The sequence below is a fragment of the Staurois parvus genome, unplaced genomic scaffold (assembly GCF_062004578.1).
Source record: "Staurois parvus isolate SC_StPar_1 unplaced genomic scaffold, SC_StPar_1.0 ptg000414l, whole genome shotgun sequence".
Taxonomy (NCBI): domain Eukaryota; kingdom Metazoa; phylum Chordata; class Amphibia; order Anura; family Ranidae; genus Staurois; species Staurois parvus.
The window spans coordinates 2285931-2307003 of NW_028318210.1; the positions used below are offsets into that span (position 1 = coordinate 2285931).

The 21073-nt window shown below is 45.9% G+C and overlaps 1 protein-coding gene across 6 annotated transcripts in view; it reads left to right on the forward strand.

The window, feature by feature from the left end:
• The first annotated feature begins 1193 nt into the window (after window positions 1–1193).
• SIPA1L1 (signal induced proliferation associated 1 like 1) overlaps window positions 1194–21073 on the forward strand; it is a 419939-nt gene continuing 400059 nt past the window's right edge. For 4 of the 6 annotated variants that reach the window (XM_089686849.1, XM_089686852.1, XM_089686854.1 and 1 more), the window contains exon 1: window positions 1195–1366. The gene's annotated coding sequence lies outside the window, so the exon portion shown is untranslated. Of the gene's footprint in view, window positions 1367–12809; window positions 12950–21073 lie in introns of those variants that run through there. The other 2 variants (XM_089686855.1, XM_089686851.1) reach the window with 2 other exon arrangements.

Consider the following 21073-nt stretch of genomic DNA (forward strand, 5'->3'; position numbering starts at 1 on the left):
GCCTGCTCAGCAGCAAGAGAGTTCAGGTGGAAGATGAAGTGAGAGGCTGGAGAGCAGGAGCCTGGGAGGGGGCCCAGATCAGAAGGGGCTCAACTACAGGCAGAGGAGCTGCCCCCAGAGCAAGGACCATCTATGCAGCAGGGAAGAAGCAGCCCATCAGAAGGCCTGAGAGCAGTCACCAACCCATCCGCTCATAGGAGGAGGATTAAGTGAGTAGACCTGCACCCCCTGGGCCAATAAGGGGAAGGAGCACTGTGATGGGAACCTGGATTAGCTACTGCAGGGCACTTGTTTTACCCTTAAAGTGAGACACTGGATCCCCGCCCAGAGATTCACCCAGAACAGCTGGATTAGGTGAATCTGCGCTCTGGGGTGGTACTACAGGAGATGCTGGCTAGCTCTCCAGAAGAGAATTTTGCTGTAAAGACGTACTTAGTTCCAGGAAGTTTGTCCTCTGTTACCTTGGACATCCCATACACACCTTACCCCATCCAAGTTCATATTCCCCTAATAAAATCCAAAAAACAAGCTGAAGGACAGTTTACCAGGATGCGTGTTGCCTGGCTGTGCAGGGCTATTGGGGGACCCAAATCTTCAGTGACTCCTAAGGAGAGAGAGCTACACGGGTCACACACACACACGTGGTACTTAGTTGTGTAATTTCTCACAAACTTCACCATGGTGCTTTGGGGTGCCATTCACAGCTAATAGCAACGCTTTAAAAATAAAGAACGCACACAAGTGTGAATGAAGCTTTACTGCTTTTTACAGAACACCAATTACTGATTGTCTTCTAAATGAAAGAGGCCAAGTGACCAGGATGCAGGGAGGATGGCTGGGTCAGCAGAGTCACTGATGGATCCAGACATCTCCGGGGTGTCTCCAGGGATGGGATTGGTTGCTATGGACCATTGCCCTCTGCACACAGCTGTCACCTCTGCCTTAATGAACAAGCCTGAGGCCTGCCCAGCATTGCCCCCTCCTCCCCCCTCATCCATGACACCATTATCCTGTGCTCCTGGCACGGTGACACGTTCCTGTAAGCCTCTCATTCTTGGAGTCAATGTGTTACCATGGCAACCCTCACCGCCCTCAGTACCGCCCGCCGCCATCTTGGCCAATGGGAAGTCTCGCGAGAGTCAGCTGCGGGGGCTCAGCTGCGGGCGGGTGGGGAGTAACTTTGTTCTCAACTTGTGGGAGAGGAGAGCGGAGTGTGAGCGGACGGGGAGAGGCCGCCGCCAGGACCTGGGCTCCGGTTCGCGAAAGGGAGGGTGCTGGGTGGATGGTGGGGCGCGGAGTTCGCTGGATTAATGTGTGGACGGTGAGGAGAGCGCAGCCTGCAGGAGGAGCCCCGACTGAGGAGCAGGTACCGAGAGGGAGAGGGGGGCTGTGTGCGAGAGAGGGGACCGGCTCATCCCGAGCTCCGCACACAATGACGTCCGTACAATGGAGAGCCGGACAATGCAATACACCGACCGAGACTTCCCATAGTCTGCAATACAAAGAGCCAGAGATACCCTGCAATACATGGCAACACGGCTCCTTCCATTCCTCCATCAATCACTGCCACCCATCATCCTGACTCCATACACCACTATGGGACTGACCCCATCACCCTGACCCCATACACCTCAATGGGACTGACCCCATCACCCTGACCCCATACACCACTATGGTACTGACCCCATCATCCTGACCCCATACACCACTATGGTACTGACCCCATCATCCTGACCCCATACACCACTATGGGACTGACACCATCACCCTGACCCCATACACCACTATGGGACTGACACCATCACCTGACCCCATACACTACTATGGGACTGACGCCATCACCCTGACCCCATACACCACTATGGGACTGATGCCATCACCCTGACCCCATACACTACTATGGGACTGACGCCATCACCCTGACCCCATACACTACTATGGGACTGACGCCATCACCCTGACCCCATACACTACTATGGGACTGACGCCATCACCCTGACCCCATACACCACTATGGGACTGACGCCATCACCCTGACCCCATACACTACTATGGGACTGACGCCATCACCCTGACCCCATACACTACTATGGGACTGACGCCATCACCCTGACCCCATACACTACTATGGGACTGACACCATCACCCTGACCCCATACACCACTATGGGACTGACGCCATCACCCTGATCCCATACACCTCAATGGGACTGACGCCATCACCCTGACCCCATACACCACTATGGGACTGACACCATCACCCTGACCCCATACACCACTATGGGACTGACACCATCACCTGACCCCATACACTACTATGGGACTGACGCCATCACCCTGACCCCATACACTACTATGGGACTGACGCCATCACCCTGACCCCATACACTACTATGGGACTGACGCCATCACCCTGACCCCATACACCACTATGGGACTGACGCCATCACCCTGACCCCATACACTACTATGGGACTGACGCCATCACCCTGACCCCATACACTACTATGGGACTGACGCCATCACCCTGACCCCATACACTACTATGGGACTGACACCATCACCCTGACCCCATACACCACTATGGGACTGACGCCATCACCCTGATCCCATACACCTCAATGGGACTGACGCCATCACCCTGACCCCATACACCACTATGGGACTGACCCTATCACCCTGATCCCATACACCACTATGGGACTGACCCCATCACCCTGACCCCATACACCACTATGGGACTGACCCCATCACCCTGACCCCATACACCACTATGGGACTGACCCCATCACCCTGACCCCATACACCACTATGGGACTGACCCCATCACCCTGACCCCATACACCACTATGGGACTGACCCCATCACCCTGACCCCATACACCACTATGGGACTGACCCCATCACCCTGACCCCAAACACCACTATGGGACTGACCCCATCACCCTGACCCCATACACCACTATGGGACTGACCCCATCACCCTGACCCCATACACCACTATGGGACTGACCCCATCACCCTGACCCCATACACCACTATGGGACTGACCCCATCACCCTGACCCCATACACCACTATGGGACTGACCCCATCACCCTGACCCCATACACCACTATGGGACTGACCCCATCACCCTGACCCCATACACCACTATGGGACTGACCCCATCACCCTGACCCCATACACCACTATGGGACTGACCCCATCACCCTGACCCCATACACCACTATGGGACTGACCCCATCCACCACTATGGGACTGGCACCATCACCCTGACCCCATCCACCACTATGGGACTGGCACCATCACCCTGACCCCATACACCACTATGGGACTGGCACCATCACCCTGACCCCATACACCTCAATGGGACTGACACCATCACCCTGACTCCATACACCTCATTGGGACTGGCCCCCCATCACCCAGGCCCCATACAACTCAATGGGACTGGCCCCCCATCACCCAGGCCCCATACACCTCAATGGGACTGGCCCCCCATCACCCAGGCCCCATACACCTCAATGGGACTGGCCCCCCATCACCCAGGCCCCATACACCTCAATGGGACTGGCCCCCCATCACCCAGGCCCCATACACCTCAATGGGACTGGCCCCCCATCACCCAGGCCCCATACACCTCAATGGGACTGGCCCCCCATCACCCAGGCCCCATACACCTCAATGGGACTGGCCCCCCATCACCCAGGCCCCATACACCTCAATGGGACTGGCTCCCCATCACCCAGGCCCCATACACCTCAATGGGGCTGGCTCCCCATCACCCAGGCCCCATACACCTCAATGGGACTGGCTCCCCATCACCCAGGCCCCATACACCTCAATGGGGCTGGCTCCCCATCACCCAGGCCCCATACACCTCAATGGGGCTGGCCCCCCATCACCCAGGCCCCATACACCTCAATGGGACTGGCCCCCCATCACCCAGGCCCCATACACCTCAATGGGACTGGCTCCCCATCACCCAGGCTCCATACACCTCAATGGGACTGGCTCCCCATCACCCAGGCCCCATACACCTCAATGGGACTGGCTCCCCATCACCCAGGCCCCATACACCTCAATGGGGCTGGCTCCCCATCACCCAGGCCCCATACACCTCAATGGGGCTGGCCCCCCATCACCCAGGCCCCATACACCTCAATGGGACTGGCCCCCCATCACCCAGGCCCCATACACCTCAATGGGACTGGCTCCCCATCACCCAGGCCCCATACACCTCAATGGGACTGGCTCCCCATCACCCAGGCCCCATACACCTCAATGGGACTGGCTCCCCATCACCCAGGCCCCATACACCTCAATGGGACTGGTTCCCATCACCCAGGCCCCATACACCTCAATGGGACTGGCTCCCCATCACCCAGGCCCCATACACCTCAATGGGACTGGCTCCCCATCACCCAGGCCCCATACACCTCAATGGGACTGGCTCCCCAGGCCCCATACACCTAAATGGGACTGGCCCCCCATCACCCAGACCCCATACACCTCAATGGGACTGGCACCATGCTGTCCAGTTAGACTGGCACCGTTCAGTCTTGTTGGAATGGCACTCAACACTCCTATTAGACTGGCACACTGCACTCTTCTTAGGTTGGCACATAGATGGTACCCACCTTGATACTAAATTGTCATTAGAAAGTTTGATTTTGTAGCATGCAGGCAACACTGCTGTCACTTCACACAGGGCATGCACACTATGTGTTGTGTTCTACATGCACTACCATGCATGCCATTGACTCCCCCAGTGATCATGTGTCCTCCCCTGAAGAGGCTCACTGCCACTGGCATTCTGCACTTGTACCCGGCTTCTCTGATGTGGACATTGACATAACTGTCATCCATCCAAGAATCAGAAGCCTGACCGCAGAGAAAAAAATCATGCCCCCCCCCCTTCCCTTCACCATTCTAGCTGTACATAGTTCCTCCAGTCCCTCCTGATGATTTATTTCTCAGATCATTGTCTCTGGTCTATGACTGGTAACCGGCAGCTTTCATAAGATCTAATACTGGCACAAAGCATTTCCACTGGACTGCTATAGAACCCCCAGCCACAGAATAAAATGGCATGGCAAACTTTGGGCATAGGTTTAAAACGCAGGCAACACCACCTTCATTTCACATTGGACAATGCACGTTATATGTGTTGATTCTAATCTGAGCTGACATGCAGCCTGTGTACAAACCACTGGACTGTCCATTGCATGCTGAATTGGCAGAACTCCCCCTCCCCCTCTAAACACATAATTGACTGGCATTTAGCAGTCCTTCATTGACTGTGTGTCTGACACTGGGCTGCACTGTACACAGCAGAGATGGATGCCCTTGCAATGCACTGTGAAGCAGCATCTCCCTAATGCAACCTGACTGGTGTGGTCTCAGAACACTTTTTTTTACATTGATGCCATTGTGTTGTGATAAATTAATTATTCCATAGAGCAGAGTAACCCCTCCCCGCCTCCTTCTTTGCGTGTTTATGGAATGTGCTGCTTCATTGCACACAGCACTTGCTTGCATCACCCCGTAATCACATCTTGTACTGGTCACAGTCCCCTCACATTAGCCCCGTTTCCATGCACACGCACCTACTTGCCACACTGCAACCTGTGTGTCGTTCAGTGTACTGGCACGCAGCGCTTCCGTGCCGCACACTGCCCCTCCGTGCCGCACACTGCCCCTCCGTGCCGCACACTGCCCCTCCGTGCCGCACACTGCCCCTCCGTGCCGCACACTGCATTGACACATCAGCTTGCAGCCCTGTGAACAGGACCTGACTTTCTGCTACACTCATGTCAGTAGAATGCTCTGGAGTGGCAGGTAGCAGATCACTTCTTCCATGGTCATTGTTTGGACAAGGACACCCTTTTATCACCCGCTATGTACTAAATTGGCAGTTTAAAAGACTTGTGCAAAACCAGCTCTTTTGCACTAAGCCAGCAATCATGGGCTACCACTGTTGTCTGTCCGACTTTTTACTGTGTCCCCTCCAGCTCCAAACCTACACATTGCATCGACCTACAGCTTTGTTTGCATGGCCCAAAAGACAGCACTGTAATCTCATTCACAGCTGGGTTCCAATAAACTGCATTGTCTCAGTACAGTGATTTATTGCATTCTCCTGACTCTCAATACTCTTTCAGCACTTTCCTTCAAAAGCTAAACTCCCTTTTCCATATCCCCGGGCATAGAGGTATACAATGCAAGTAGTTCTCACATTCTCACTTCTGGTGAACCTAAACACCTTAAAGAAAACAGCTGCCCCTAGCACATTTTCAGCTGGCAGAAATGTCTCACATCACTGCATGCAGTATAGGTTTAGTTTGCATCCTTCATAGTTACCTATTCAGAAATAAAGTAACAGGTGCAGGAAATCCTAATGATAACCAGAGGAGCTTCTAATATAATGATTGGCATTTTCAGCCGATGACCTTTTATGCCGCTAGTAAGGCTGGGTTCACACCTTTTACGTCTGCATTTTGTGGGGTTGTTTTTGTATGTTTATGATATGCTTTTTTTAGCCCCCGTTCACACCAATGACAGTTCAGATCGCATGACAAGCCACAGCCTATGATCGGCAATGGAACTGTTCTATTCAAAAAGTAGTTCCTGTAATACTGTTGCCGATTTCTGGTGCGACTTACATTGACATCTGTACATGAAGTCACAAAGATGTCTTACAGGTCGCACCTGAAGTTGCATTGACATCTGACTTTGAAATTGTGCGACTTCAAAGTCGTATTCAGTGTGAACAAGGGTTTAATGCATTTTTTTCATGCGTTGTGCATTTTAAAAATTTTTTGGCCCATGAAAATCAAATAAAGTACAGGGATGGGGGCTTGTTGTCATGTGCTACAGAATACATGTTACATGCATTTTTTGTGTGATGCTAATAGTTTGTAGAGCCAAAAATGTTCATCGAAGCTCAAACGAGTGAACTTGCAGCATTTTTCTCAATACATGGCAGAGCTGCACACAAGGGTGGACAGGCCCCATTGAAATGAATTTCAATCATCTGGCTCTGCATTTACACGTTTTAGCCAACTAGGAACCAGATATGTTATTTGTCTTATGTGGCCTGTTTGAGCCTGATAAAGCAATGGTTGTACAGTCTATGGGCACCTTCATTGTCCAGGCACATCATATGCATTGGACTGCACTGGGCAGCCTTGCCTGCAGTGGCCCCAATGCAGGGACAAGGCAGTTTACCTTGAGTCTTATGAGTTACACCATTGCACATTTTGTTTTCTAAAAAGCCCATACTCTACATCTTGTCATTGCAGCATCTTATTACACTCCATGACACATGGTGATGCAGTGCATTTAAATTAATGAGATGTCATTTTGTGACATTTCAGCAAAGTTGGGAAAAAAAAAAGAAGGTAAATGGTGTGTTGCATCATTACAACACATTGGCACTCCTCCATTCACAATGCCCACTAGTGGCCACGCTCTAACACAGGCACTAGTGTGAACCCTCAGATGGGAGCTGACATTCAAAGCCAATCAATCACATACTTGAATTCTATGGGCAGGCTGGATTGTCATGGCCAGTCTCTATTGTGCCATAGATTTTTGCTAAGCTCAGGAGCATGCATGTTTAGCTGATAATGGAGAGCACGGCGGTGCACTCATTGTTTGGTCAGATGATCAATTCGTGTTTAGTTAATGTTTGTTTGATGTGATTGACAACCAGTGTCTGTGTAATGTCCAACAATGGGCCTTACTGCAGCCTGAAATATTCACTTTAAAGGGAACCTGTGAGTATTGAGATCTGGAAACTGTTAAAACTGATTTTGTTTTTCAAAGATGAAGGCTCTAGAACTGTAATCCTGATTCCTACTTCAATACCTAATGAATGATTGACCGGTGTGTAGAGTCCAGATGTTCCCAAACTGACACTTGTTCTAGGTCAGTGATTCACTCAGTAGGAAAACAAAGATCAGATTGTAAATGTTAGGCTGAAATTTGAGGCATGGGTGAACCCCAAGGCCTCGTTCAGTCTGGGTGTACAACACTGCGCCCGTACAGGGCTTTGTTTTCCCACAAGCACTCCCACTGATGGACACAGTCCCAATATTACATCCGAGACTGCCTGTGGGTAAACATGGCCCTGCATGGGTGTACAGCAGTGTTTCTCAGCCTTTTTTCAGTCAAGGCACCCTTTAAAATTATCGACAGTCCCGAGGCACCCTTTAAAATTATCGACAGTCCCGAGGCACCCTTTAAAATTATCGACAGTCCCGAGGCACCCTTTAAAATTATCGACAGTCCCGAGGCACCCTTTAAAATGACGGACAGTCCCGAGGCACCCTTTAAAATGACGGACAGTCCCGAGGCACCCTTTAAAATGACGGACAGTCCTGAGGCACCCTTTAAAATGACGGACAGTCCTGAGGCACCCCATTCTAAAATGTGCAAAACTATTCTAATTATTTTATACAACGCAGCATCATGCACACATGTAGGACACCCAGCATTAGAGGTGATTTATTCTTCCAAAGCAAATACACTTTTATACACAAGTACTGACTAGTATTCCAGTGTTTCTCTTCTCCCTCAGTTTTTCTCCATCACTGAGCTAATGTGACCCCAGCACTGATGGAGAAGGGAAGGGTCAAACTTGAATACTGTGCAGGCAGCGGACATCCTCATCAACTGATGATGTGATTGGTTGTCAGGACACCGGCGGCTCGAAGGTCGTATTGGTGGACAATGAAAACCTTTGACTTTGTGTAACTAAAAGGCAGGCTTGTTCCATCCGCTGGCTTGAATACAAGTGTTGGAAAATGTTTAGACATTTTCCCAAGGCACCCCTGAAGAAACCTCAAGGCACCCTGGTTGAGAAAGGCTGGTGTACAGTATTGTGCGCTTAGTGTGAGTGAGGCCTAACAAAAAAAAATAACCTGAGCTCAGTGGAAGATTGCCAAATAGATATAGTAACCTATCAGATGCAATATCCAGCAGTGCAAATTCCTTCATCTGAGAAAGGGGGGCTGATTGAGAGACATCTAGCTGTGTATTCTTACAATCTGACTGCTGTCAGGTTCTGCTGCTCTTGGTGGACTGGTTAATGGTTCATATTTATCCCTGTACAAAGGAGGTGGGGTTGAATTAGGCAGACTCTGCTAGCTAGCATCACACATTTTGGAGAGACCAGTAGAGATTGGAATTGATCATTTAAACCATTTAATCCCCAAGTGCCTTAATGCTGCCATACACAGCTCAAATTTTGGATGATTCCTGCTGAATTGGTAGAAATTCAAGCCCTGGGTGGCCCTTAAAGGGGCCAGTTGGAAGGTTGTCTACCATACGCTAAGTTCAGCCAAATGGACACAGTCCCTGTCCCTGTAGTCAGGCAGCCGCAGCTATAATAGCTGCAGAGAGATTCTTCCATTCATGTTGTTTAACTTGGATGGAGGAAGCTGTTCGATTTCTTTCACTCAGCAAAGGGATTTGTGTGCCTTAAATCAAACAGTGCAAATAATATGTTCAGGCAGTTTACTAACACTTATGGCAATTCTTTGTTTTGTTGTGTCATGTCCTGTTCATTGTTTCATCAAAGCAAGTTGTGAGTTTTATAAATTCTGTAAGGTATTTCTTTATGCTTGTACTGATGAATGATCTAAGAGTTTAGGTGACAATATTGACGGTTTTGTGTTCATGCATCTACTGTACTGTTGTCCTTGGATGATATTGTTGCTTTTGGCTGTGTTTTGGAAGTGGAGAAACGTTGCTCATGATACGGAGTGTCCTGGCTTGAATTTCAGTGAGCTGAATTACTAATTATGGGGAAAACCTAGAGCTGGCATCCCGAGCAACACATATAATGAGCTATTGATGATGTTGGCAATAGATTACTTTCTTTTCCAGTTCAAACACCATCTTTTTATTATCTCACTGTTGAGTTCTAGTTGACTGTTGTAGTGTGCATTTTCAGTCACTTTATTCATTTTTCCATTATTATTATACAGTATTTATATAGCGCCAAAGGGTGTGCTCAGCGCTGTAGCAAGGGGGACAGAACATGAGACAAGACACTAACAATACAATACACAAGGGGTTCGAGGGCCCTGCTCTTTCAAGCTTACAATCTAGGAGGGAGGGGAAGGTGGCACAGGAGGAGATGGCTGTGGGGGATGGAGTGGTGGGAGGAGTGGAGGAGGTTAGTTGTTAGGTGAGGTCGGGTGTTAGGTGAGGTTGGGGTAGGCTTCCCTGAAAAGGAGGGTTTTCAGGGTGCGCCTGAAGGTGAGGAGGGTAGGCGACAGTCTGATGGATTGGGGTAGGGAGTTCCAGAGGATGGGGGAAGTCCTGGAGAAGCCCTGCAATCGGGCGTGGGAGGAGGAGACCAGGGAGCTAGAGAGTAGGAGGTCCTGGGTAGGGAGCGGAGGGCACAGGTAGGGTTATCTTTTTTTTTTTTGTTGATTCTGTATGATTAAAGCTGATCTTTACTTTTAGCAGCTTCCCTGTCGCCCTATAGTAGAAATACTGTGCAAAATCATGTATTGGCGACTAGGGATGTCAATCACCGGGTCCCGGCCAGTGATTCCTTGCTGGGTCAAGCTGATGGGAGAGACCTGTGTGTAAACAACACAGGTCTCTCCCCTGTCAGCATGGACATGCTGTTTTTGTATCTCTCTGTGCAGCAGAGATACAAAACAGCATGCCTCCCTAGTAAAACATACACAGCACACAGTTAAACCTTTGATCCCCCAAAAGTTAACCCCCTCATGCCCAGTGTCATTAGTACAGTGTCAGTGCTTTTTATTAGCACGGATCACGGAATTAGTGTCACTGGGGATGTCAGTGGGAGTTAGTCAGTTCCCACCCAGTGTCAGAATGCCTGCCACAGTCCCGCTATAAGTCAATGATTGTCGCCATTACTACAAAAAAAAAAATCCAGTGTCTATTCCACCATTTTGAAGACACTATATTTGTCATGTAAACCAATTAATTTACACGTATTGGGATTTTTTTTTTTTTAGCAGCGACATGTAGCAAAATACATTTTGGTCTAAATTTATCATGAAATTAGATTTTTTATATTTTTTTTAAATGGATATGTTTTTATAGCAAAAAGTAAAAAAAAAAAAAAAATATATATTTTTTTTTCTAAATTGTCGGTCTTTTTTTGTTTATAATGTAAAAAGTAAAAAAAATGCAGAGGTGATCAAATACCACCAAAAGAATGTTCTATTTGTGGGGGGAATAAAAAAGGACATTTCATTTATGTACAGCGTTGCAGGACCGCGCAATTGGCAAAGTAACGGAGCACTGTATTGCAAAAAATGGCCTGGTCAGGAAGGGGGGGGGGGGGGGTAAATGCCCTGGAGGGCAAGTGTTTAAAATGTTACTAAACCCAGGACCCTGCATTCACTATATCTGGTCTCCCACAGTACACACAACATGGAAATGCAATTATTTTAGTAAATATAAACTTCTAAATACCATTTCTCATCAGCAGTTAGAGAAGTCTCGTGACTTCTATCAGTGTCCAGCCGAGCACTGGCTAATCTTTTAGTAGTAGTTTTCATTCGCCTCTGACCTTTGAAGCTGCGTTACCCTTGACCATCTGTCTGGGCAGTGCTGATTGGCCCTGTGCTCATCACATGCACCCCCCCCCCCCCCAAAAAAAAAAAATAAAACACCTCCTAGCCATACACATTAAACTGAGCATGTGCAAAATATCTCCTAGGGCTCTGTACTATCAGCAGATGGATTGAGGCTGCATGACCCCTGACCCTCTGTCTGGACAGTGCTGATTGGCCCTGTGCTGATCACGTGCACCCTTCCAGAAAAAACCCTGTGCCTCCTAGGGCTCTGTACTATCAGCAGATGGATTGAAGACTGTGAAAGAAGAGGAGGATTAGGAAAGACAGGATCAAACAGCCTTTTTATACATTGCAGAGGATTAACTCCTTAGGTTCCACAGTGAGTATAACAAGCATGCTTTACTGCATATACAGACTGATTTTACTGTTGTGGGTTTAGTAACACTTTAATTTTTCAGTAAATAGTTTGTACAAAGCTGGCCCAAGCCAAACTTTGTGCTGTGTGATCTGTTTGTATCCTCAGCTACATACAGTATACAGCTCTGTTCCAGCAGTGGGTTGGGAAGTTCCCGTCTCACTCCTGGAACAAATTATAGTTGGACTGAGCAGGGTGAATGGAATGGATTCAAAGCTTCCTCTGATTGGCTGAAGTAGAGAGGTGGGTGGATGACTCCATTTACAGAAGACAAAGCTTCCTGGGAATAGCTGAGTACCTCTCAGCCCTGCTCAATTGTGTTCCAGGTTGGGCCCTGAAGGGTGATAAATGATAATATAAAATCCTCATATAAAGAACAAAGCGTATATAAATGAGACTTGTCCCCTAACATCTTCTTTGCATTATTAATAAAGGTACAAAGTCAGTATAGCAGGGTAACTATTAGGACCAAAGTGCAGGGATCTGATTCTGTATTCAGATGGGTTGCTATGTTCTTCGACATTTCTTTCTTATTGATGGTACGTATATCTTGCAGAATAGCTTCCTCTCAGGAAATAGAGCTAATAAAACAATAAAGATGTCAGAGTGTTGCATGGTGTCATGTTTGGGGCTCAGCATTTGCTGTTGCCAGCAGTTTAAACATTGGCTATTGCCATGCTGTGACATGCTAGTACAAAGACTGGTGTATTCTGGATACCGCATCGTCTGTCTACAGTCAGCCTCTATAATATTTGCTGCATTCACAGGAAAACAGCATCACTGGCTTTTCATATATTCATTTAGGAAGGCTACTTGGCTGTCTTGCTGAAAGGCTTCTTGGATACGGCAAGGAGAGCAGGCTGGTTAGATTTGGTGACCTAATGCTGCTTATGTTCGGGAGTAGTTTGATGCTTGGAGCCACTCTATTGTGCTAATTTCAGCAAGCTCTTATTCTTTTGGGGTATGTTCTTTGCTTGTCATATCATGTAACATAAATCATTCAGCTAGTACTTGTTCTGTGACAGTTTCTTTATGATGGTTTTTTTTTTTTTTTGTGCTTTTTGCTGTAATTATGTTTTTGTATGGCATGCTGGACTGTTAGGATTGAAGACATTTTTGTGCTGCAGTGTGTGTCGGTAATGCACGTTACATACATTAGCATGTTGAGGTGCCATGCTCATGTGTTTAAAGCAGAACTCCAGTCTGTAGCAAACTCTGTTTTTGTATTGAAGTCCAAGGGAAGCATCTGTGGCAGTTTAAGGCGTGAGCTCAAGAGCTTTTGGTGTTTTTTTTTTTTTTTTTTTGCCAAAACTCTTGAACTCAACTCAATGTGTCCATGTACAAAAATGTTCTTTTATCAGAGATTAGCAGTAGCAGCGTTCAGAGCCAATTAAACGTCCATCTCTCTAACACAGAAGAATTGCGTTCAGGAGAGAAACGTTTTGGCCAAAAAACATTAAACAGGGCACAAACGCATGTAAACTCGCCTGAGCGTTACCCGCGTCTAGAGCTTGGGTGTGTATTCATTTCAATGGGAAGTACTCTGGCTAAACGCGGCACTACGTTTACATGCGGTTTTTCAGTGTTTAGCATTTTTCTGCTGCCAGCAGAAAAACGCTCAAGTGTACATGGGACCTTAAGCTGAAATTTGCTCACTGGGTGGCCCTGCTAGCCCCACCCTGTCCACTTTTTTTGAATGAGCCTACTGGAAAAATTTTAGCCAAACAGCAGCTTCATCCAGTCAAGTGCAGTCAGTGTTTGGGTTTTATCATTGGTACAAGAAGCCTAATAAAACATTTGTTCATCTGCTTTGTATAGTGTGGATGAGGAATCTGTTTTTGTTTTTTGCAGCCTGACATTTCCTGACTTTATTTGGTGATAACCAGCCAACGTGGCTATGATAATGTGTACACTGGGTGATATAAAGTATAAACACTGTCATCGCAAATTACACATAGCAGGGAAATTCATGCTCAGCTCACCCTTTCATAGAAGCCATTACTACAGCTTTTATGATTGAAACAGGATCTACAAATGCAGGATGGGTGGGTGATTGAAAGGTTCACCCCCTCCATTCATAGATCACTTTTCATTCATAAAAGCTGTAGTATGTAGCTGTAGTATGTAAAGCTGTAGTATGTAGCTGTAGTATGAATGGAGGGGTGGAAAGGGCTGGCATAGTTGGGCACTCTTGATTGTTTTGGACGTGTAGGCCAATTAAGATCTTTGTTAGGTCATTTTCTCCTAGCTCTGTGAGCTTTCACATCCAGGGTGAGCCATTGAGTCCCATATATACATATATTTGATTAAATGTTTTGTATTGGATAAATTAAAGTTTGGTAATTATATAATTTTCCTTTGATATACCTTAGACTGTCTCAGCGGTTGAAATTCCTTAAAAAAATTCCCCTGAAGAAGCCCGTGAGGGCGAAACATGTAGGGAGTAACTACAATTACCTAACCAAGTTTGAATCTCAGTTTTACCCTTAGTACAGAAATTGTTTTTATATTTCTATATTTTTTTCCTTTCTTGTTTTGTTTTTCTTACAAAAATATGAAATAAAAATGATATAACTTTTTAATATGTTTAGTATTCATGTTCATGCACCCTGAAAGATCCCATCTTCTCTATTGAATATTTGCAAGGGATGTGGTGCAATATTCATAGCTGGTCGCCCGCTTGCCAATTCACTGTTATTTCACTCTTGATGAGAGCCTATGTCAGCTCTTCAGTTCTGCAGTTCTGTTAACCCCCCTGCACTGGAAGTGTACACCTGGGGGTGGGGGGATGTGGTATTAGAGGACGGAAGATTTCTACTGACCTAGAACACAGCACAAGTCAAGTTATTCATTTAATTGATGGGAAGTATTGTCCTTTGTGTTTATTTTGTATTTTTTTGTAGGTAAACATCCTGTAGAACACATTAAGGTAAAAAACCTTAAGGCTTTAGAGCTACTTCAAATGTCTTTCTCTGGATTTCAAAGTGTATGTCGGGCCAAAAAAATCTTTTTTTTTTTTTTTTTTTTTTTTTTTTTTTTTTTTTTTTAGTCTTGGATAGAGTGAGAAAAGATAATTTCACTGCTGTTTGGGCTGTGTTTTGGAGCTTTACTCTTCATTTTGCTGGCAACAGTTTCACTAAATAGGAAGTGAGGGAAAAATATTGCAGCATGGGTGGAAGTGATCAGGTGGCTATAATGCCATCCAAATCAATTCCACTAGAAAGCCAAACACTTGACTGAACTCGTAAACAGACTCCCCTCTACTAAAGAAGTCATAAGTCAGTTTACAGGGCTGTGCTGCCACAGACGTGGTACTTACAGGGGTTAGATTTGCAGGTGTGAAAGTGACAACATGTTTCCTGTTGAAAGCTGAAGTGATGTAATATTCTTTTGCCTCCACTGTGTGATGAGACACCTAGCTAACAGGTGGGAAGCCTCACTGTGTGCACTGCTAGTAATATGGAGTCATGTCAGAGCTTACTGAGCTTCAGAGAGGGCAATTTTCCATATTACTAGCAGTGCACCTAGTGAATGACGAAAGTGAGGCTTCCCATCTTAGCTAGATGTCTCATCACACAGCAGAAGCAAAGGATGTTACATCATTTCCGTTTTCAATGGGAAACATGTCTCCACTTTCATATCTGCAAATCATGTAGTGTTTCCATTTTCTTGTCTGTCCATTTTCCCTGTATGTCCATGGCAACAAAAGAGCTAAAAGCTGGAATGCCAAAAACATTTCATGCCGGAAGAACACAGACTTTAATTGGCGTATGGTAGTATAAATAAGACGTGTTTGTATAATTTGGAATTCTGCTGTGCGTGTGAATTTTGTATATTTTGATATTTATTATTATTCTGATCTGATCTTTAGATTTAAAGTGTTACTAAACCCAGGACTCTGCATTCACTATATCTGGTCTCCCATAGTACACAGAACATGGAAATGCAATTATTTTAGTAAATATAAACTGCTAAATACCTTTTCTCATCAGCAGTTAGTGCAATCTGGTTACTACTGTCAGTGTCTAGCCGAGCACTGGTTAAAGCTTGTAGGAGGAGTTTTCTCTAGGAGGACTTAGAACCCCTGACCTCTGTTTGGACAGTGCTGATCGGCCCTGTGCTGATCACATGCACTCTCCCAAGAAGAAAAAAAAAAACTCTCTAGCAATACACACCAAACTGAGCATGTGCGGTGTCTCCACACATATGCCTTATCAGGAGATAAGAGGTAGACGCTGGAAAAAGGGGAGGATCAGAGAAGTCAGGGTCAAACCCCTTAGGTTCCACAGTGAGTATAACCAGCATGCTTTACTGCATACACAGACTGATTTTACTGTTGTGGGTTTAATAAAGGTATATCTTACTGTTTCAGTAGAGACTATGCTCAGACTTCGGGGCTTTACAGCCTTCCATTTGCCTGTTGCTAGTGATGGTTTTTAACACTTGTGCTGTTGCATTCTGCTATCAGTTGGGTGGGGAAGCTGTTGGCACTCCTTATTAAACTGACAGATGTGCTTTGAGAATGTGGTTTATGGGACTGGTTATCGAACTGTTTGAGGAATCTGGAGCCAGTTGCCACAATCTACAAAGCTAAAGGAGAATCCCTGGAATTCATAAGGTCTCATGCACACTGCTAGGAGCATTTGGTGTTTTTTTTTTTTTCAACTCAATAAAAGCCTATGTGTCCATGCACACATGGGCTTATATCCGAGTTTAGCAGAAGAATCGCGTTCAGGAAAGGGGTGTTTTGACAGTTGGCGTTATGGGGGGGGGGGGGGATAAAAGATCATGTATTTATCCTTTACAGCAAACAATTTAGGTAGTTGTTCATTGGGTATAGATACTTGTTGTTTATTTATTTCAGGTACTTATATAGCGTTGTCCATTTATGCAGCGCTTTACATATATATTGTACATTCACATCAGTCCCTAACCCTTGAGGGGTGTACAATCTAAGGTCCCTAACTTACATTCATACATACACATACTAGGGCCAATTTAGACAGGATTCAGTTAACCTACCAGCATGTCTTTGGAGGAAACCCATGCAGACACAAGGAGAACCTGTAAACTCCAGGCAGGTGGTGCCATTGTTGGGATTTGAACCAATGACCCTAGTACTGCCAGGTGGAAGTGCTAACCATTTAGCCACTGTGCTACCCCAGGTTACATTTTTTTTTTACCTGTCTTAATCTTATTGGGCTACATTTATATTCTACCCATAGTTGAAAAGAATAACTGTGTGTGATGTCCTGGTAGAAATCTGTACTTTCAAGTATTATTATTATTATACAGTATTTATATAGCGCCAGAAAGGTTTGCTCAGCACTGTACATCATAGTGGGGGACAGAACATGAGACAATACAGTAACAAAACAAAACACGAGGGATTCAAGGGCCCTGCTCTTTGGAGCTTACAATCTAAGTATGGTCTTATTCACTTATGTTGATTGCAGAAAGACTTGCCATCCAACTTTGAGTACTTTGATTGTTCTGCCTGCAAATGGACTTCTTTCCTCAGGGGAGAAAGATATGCAGCCATTGAGGTTGGACTCCCACCCCAAACTACCATGTGTGAACTGAGCCATTCAGCCCAATACACACTTTTGTATTTATTTGTGTTGGGCACATAGCAGGGATCAGATCTATCCATCAAACTACTAGGGAGACTCACTATGTGAACAAACCCTAAATTCTATGCCACAATAGTAATTCCGCTGTTGGTGGCTACTTACCACTGAAAGGGTTGCTAAGAGAGAACTTGCTTGCTCCTACAATTTTGTTCTCTTGCTGGTTGAAGCTCCGACAGCAGCATCAATGCAACGGCTTCAACTACCATCTCTATGCCGACGACACACAAAGCTATCTCTTTACCCCTCACCTCACAACCTCAGTCTACAATCACATCACCAGCCTACTAAGTGACATATCGGACTGGATGTCACTCCACTTCCTCAAACTCAGCCTTTCCAAAACTGAGCTCTTAGTATTCCCCCCAGCCCGTGCCCCCCCCGACTTCTCCATCAAGATCAACAATACTATCATCAGTCCCACCCCACAAACCAGAGTGCTAGGTGTAATCCTAGACTCCAATCTGTCCTTTCAGCCCCAGGTCCAATCACTGACAAACTCATGTAGACTTCACCTCCACAACATCTCCAAGATATGTCCGTTCCTAACCTCGGAAACTACTAAGCAACTTATTCACTCCCTTATATCTCGCCTTGACTACTGTAACTCCCTCCTCACTGGCCTACCTCACCGCAGGCTATCCCCTCTTCAGTCTATCATGAATGCTGCTGCCAGACTTATCCACCTTACTAACCGTTCTGTATCTGCCACCCCTCTCTGCCAATCCCTCCACTGGCTTCCAATTGCCCAACGGATAAAATTCAAAACACTAACACTAACGTATAAAGCCATTTATAACTGTGCCCCTAATTACATCACCGACCTTGTCTCTAAATACCATCCAAACCGTATTCTCCGCTCCTCGCAAGACCTCCTACTCTCTAGCTCCCTTGTCTCCTCCTCCCATGCTCGTCTCCAGGATTTCTCAAGGGCTTCACCCATCCTCTGGAACTCCCTACCCCAATCTATCAGGCTATCGCCTACTCTGCTCACTTTTAGGCACACTCTGAAAACCCATCTCTTCAGTCAAGCCTACCCCGACCCCAGCTAATACTGGAATCCTCTACTCTTCCTACCACTCCATCCCCCACAGCTAATTACCTCGTGTACCACTATCCCCTCCCTCCTAGATTGTAAGCTCCAAGGAGCAGGGCCCTCTAATCCCTCTTGTATTGTATTGTTACTGTACTGTCTCCCTCCATAATGTAAAGCACTGAGCAAACTGTCGGCGCTATATAAGTCCTGTATTATTATAATAATATCTCAACGGTGTGTCCAGCAAGAAAACAAGCCATTGGAGCAGGTATGAGCGCTCTCAGCAATCCCATTGCTAGCCAGACAAAGCCCCAATATTTGAAATATGCCTCATAGTTTTGTTAATTGTACCATGAATTTTCTGCTTGCTTATTGCTTTCTTGGCATTATTACTGGAAGATTTATGACAATATTGAAGGAAAAAGAAATAGACTGGTTGTATTTGGATTACATGTGGGAAAGGTATGCTTGTGTAGTATAGATACTGGTAAGGTCAGGCTGTACAGTTAGAGAATGGTAACAATGTAGGTAAAGTTAACGATTAGAACATTGCTCTAGGTAGCTACAAGCCTCCAGGCCTGCATGTCAACTTTTACTTTGTGCGATTTCTAATTCTGCAACCAAACCACAAGAAAGTCAGATGCCTCCGCCAGGGAAGGGATTCTTTTGTTGTTTTAGGCTACAAGCCAGTGTGGCAAGTGCATTGCATCTGAATGGATTCTGTGGCCTACAGCTATGTAGTGTTTTTCATTATGTACACATAACCTCAGGGAAGGGAGAAATGTGCTAGTAATACAACACATGTAATTATAGTAAAAACACAAAATGTTGTATTAACTATAACATCCCCTTCAACACAAATGCATGAAGAGTGTAATTAGGTTTTCTTCTTTTGTTTTTATATTTGTGTATAGCACATTTGCGCATAATGATTGTTATGCTTCTCATGATAAGTCATGTCATTGGAGCGCAAGTTACATGGGCAGTTCAGGCTGCAGATGTCTTCCTTTGGCTGTGACCAATCTGTAGCTTGCTTGGCTGTAGCTATGGGAAATGAGTGGTCATGCAGGAATCGTGACATGAAAATTGATATTTATTGCTGCTGGCCCATACATGGACTCATTAATAAAATAGAATTTCTCAGACAACATTTCTTTGTTGATAAATGTCACATTTATGAACATCTTAACGTATATGTAAACGATTGCCTTGTAAAACAACCCATTCAGTTTAAAACAGAAATTAAAAGCAAAACATTCGTGTATAGATATAAAAAAAATATAACCCCCCCACCTTTTTTATAAGTGATCACATACCCTCTGTTCTCCACGGCATAAGGAGCTCAGAGAGCTAGGGGAAGAGAAACAGCACACTGATCTTCCCAGTGAGTGGCTGTGCAGGGAAAGGGGGGGGGGGGGGTTGTTAGCACAAGTTGGATTATCGTAGGATAGCAGACTGAGTTCTCAGCACAGCTAGAGAACTAACTACAGTGTTCGTTCATGCCTAGTGTGGTCAATTTTTAATAGGAAAGCAGAGGGACTAGCAGAAACAGCGGGGATTTCACAAAAAAGGAAACAATACAAAGAGAACATGATACAGGATTTTCATACAAGTACAGTCATGGCCAAAAATATTGGCACCCCCGCATTTCTGTCAGATAATGCACTGCTTCGGCCAGAAAATTATTGCATGTAAAGAATATAAAATTTGGGGTTGATATATTCTTTAAAGCAGAGTTTCACCCAAAAGTGGAAACTCTGCTTTTCTCCCTCCGACTGGTTTTAACAGGTATTCACTCCCACTTCTGGCTGAGTTGGCTGCAGTGAACTAAGCCAGAAATTCGGCCACGCCGCAGCCCTCTGGGTGCTTGGAAGTGTCCCAGAGGGCTGCGGCGGGGCCGAATTTCTGGCTCAGATCACTGCGGCCAACTCAGCACATTGACAAAGCACAGTAGGAAACGTGTGGTGAAGGCGCAAGACTTCACTGCCAGTTTCCCTTAGTTGAGATGGTGGTGCTAGCACCCGACAGCCGATTTGAAGAATCGGCTTGGGGTGAGGACACCACTGGATGCATGGACAGGTAAGTACCCTACTATTAAAAGTCAGCAGCCACAGTATTTGTAGCTGCTGACTTTTTTACTTTTTTTTTTTTTATAGAGGTGGCGGGGGCCGGATCTCCACTTATTAAAGTGGAGCTGCGGCCCCCGCTATCTCCCAAAGAAAAAAAAATGAAATTAAAAGTCAGCAGCTACAAATACTGTGGTAAATATCTGAGGTAAAGACTGCTCAGTGTAACTAGTAGTGGTCTGAAGAAATGGGCTATGTACTAAAAAAAAAAAACTAAAAATTTGTTTTAGTTTCTTGTCACACGGTTATATGGCAGTCTTTTGTTGTTGTGTTGTGTTTGAGTGAGCAATTTT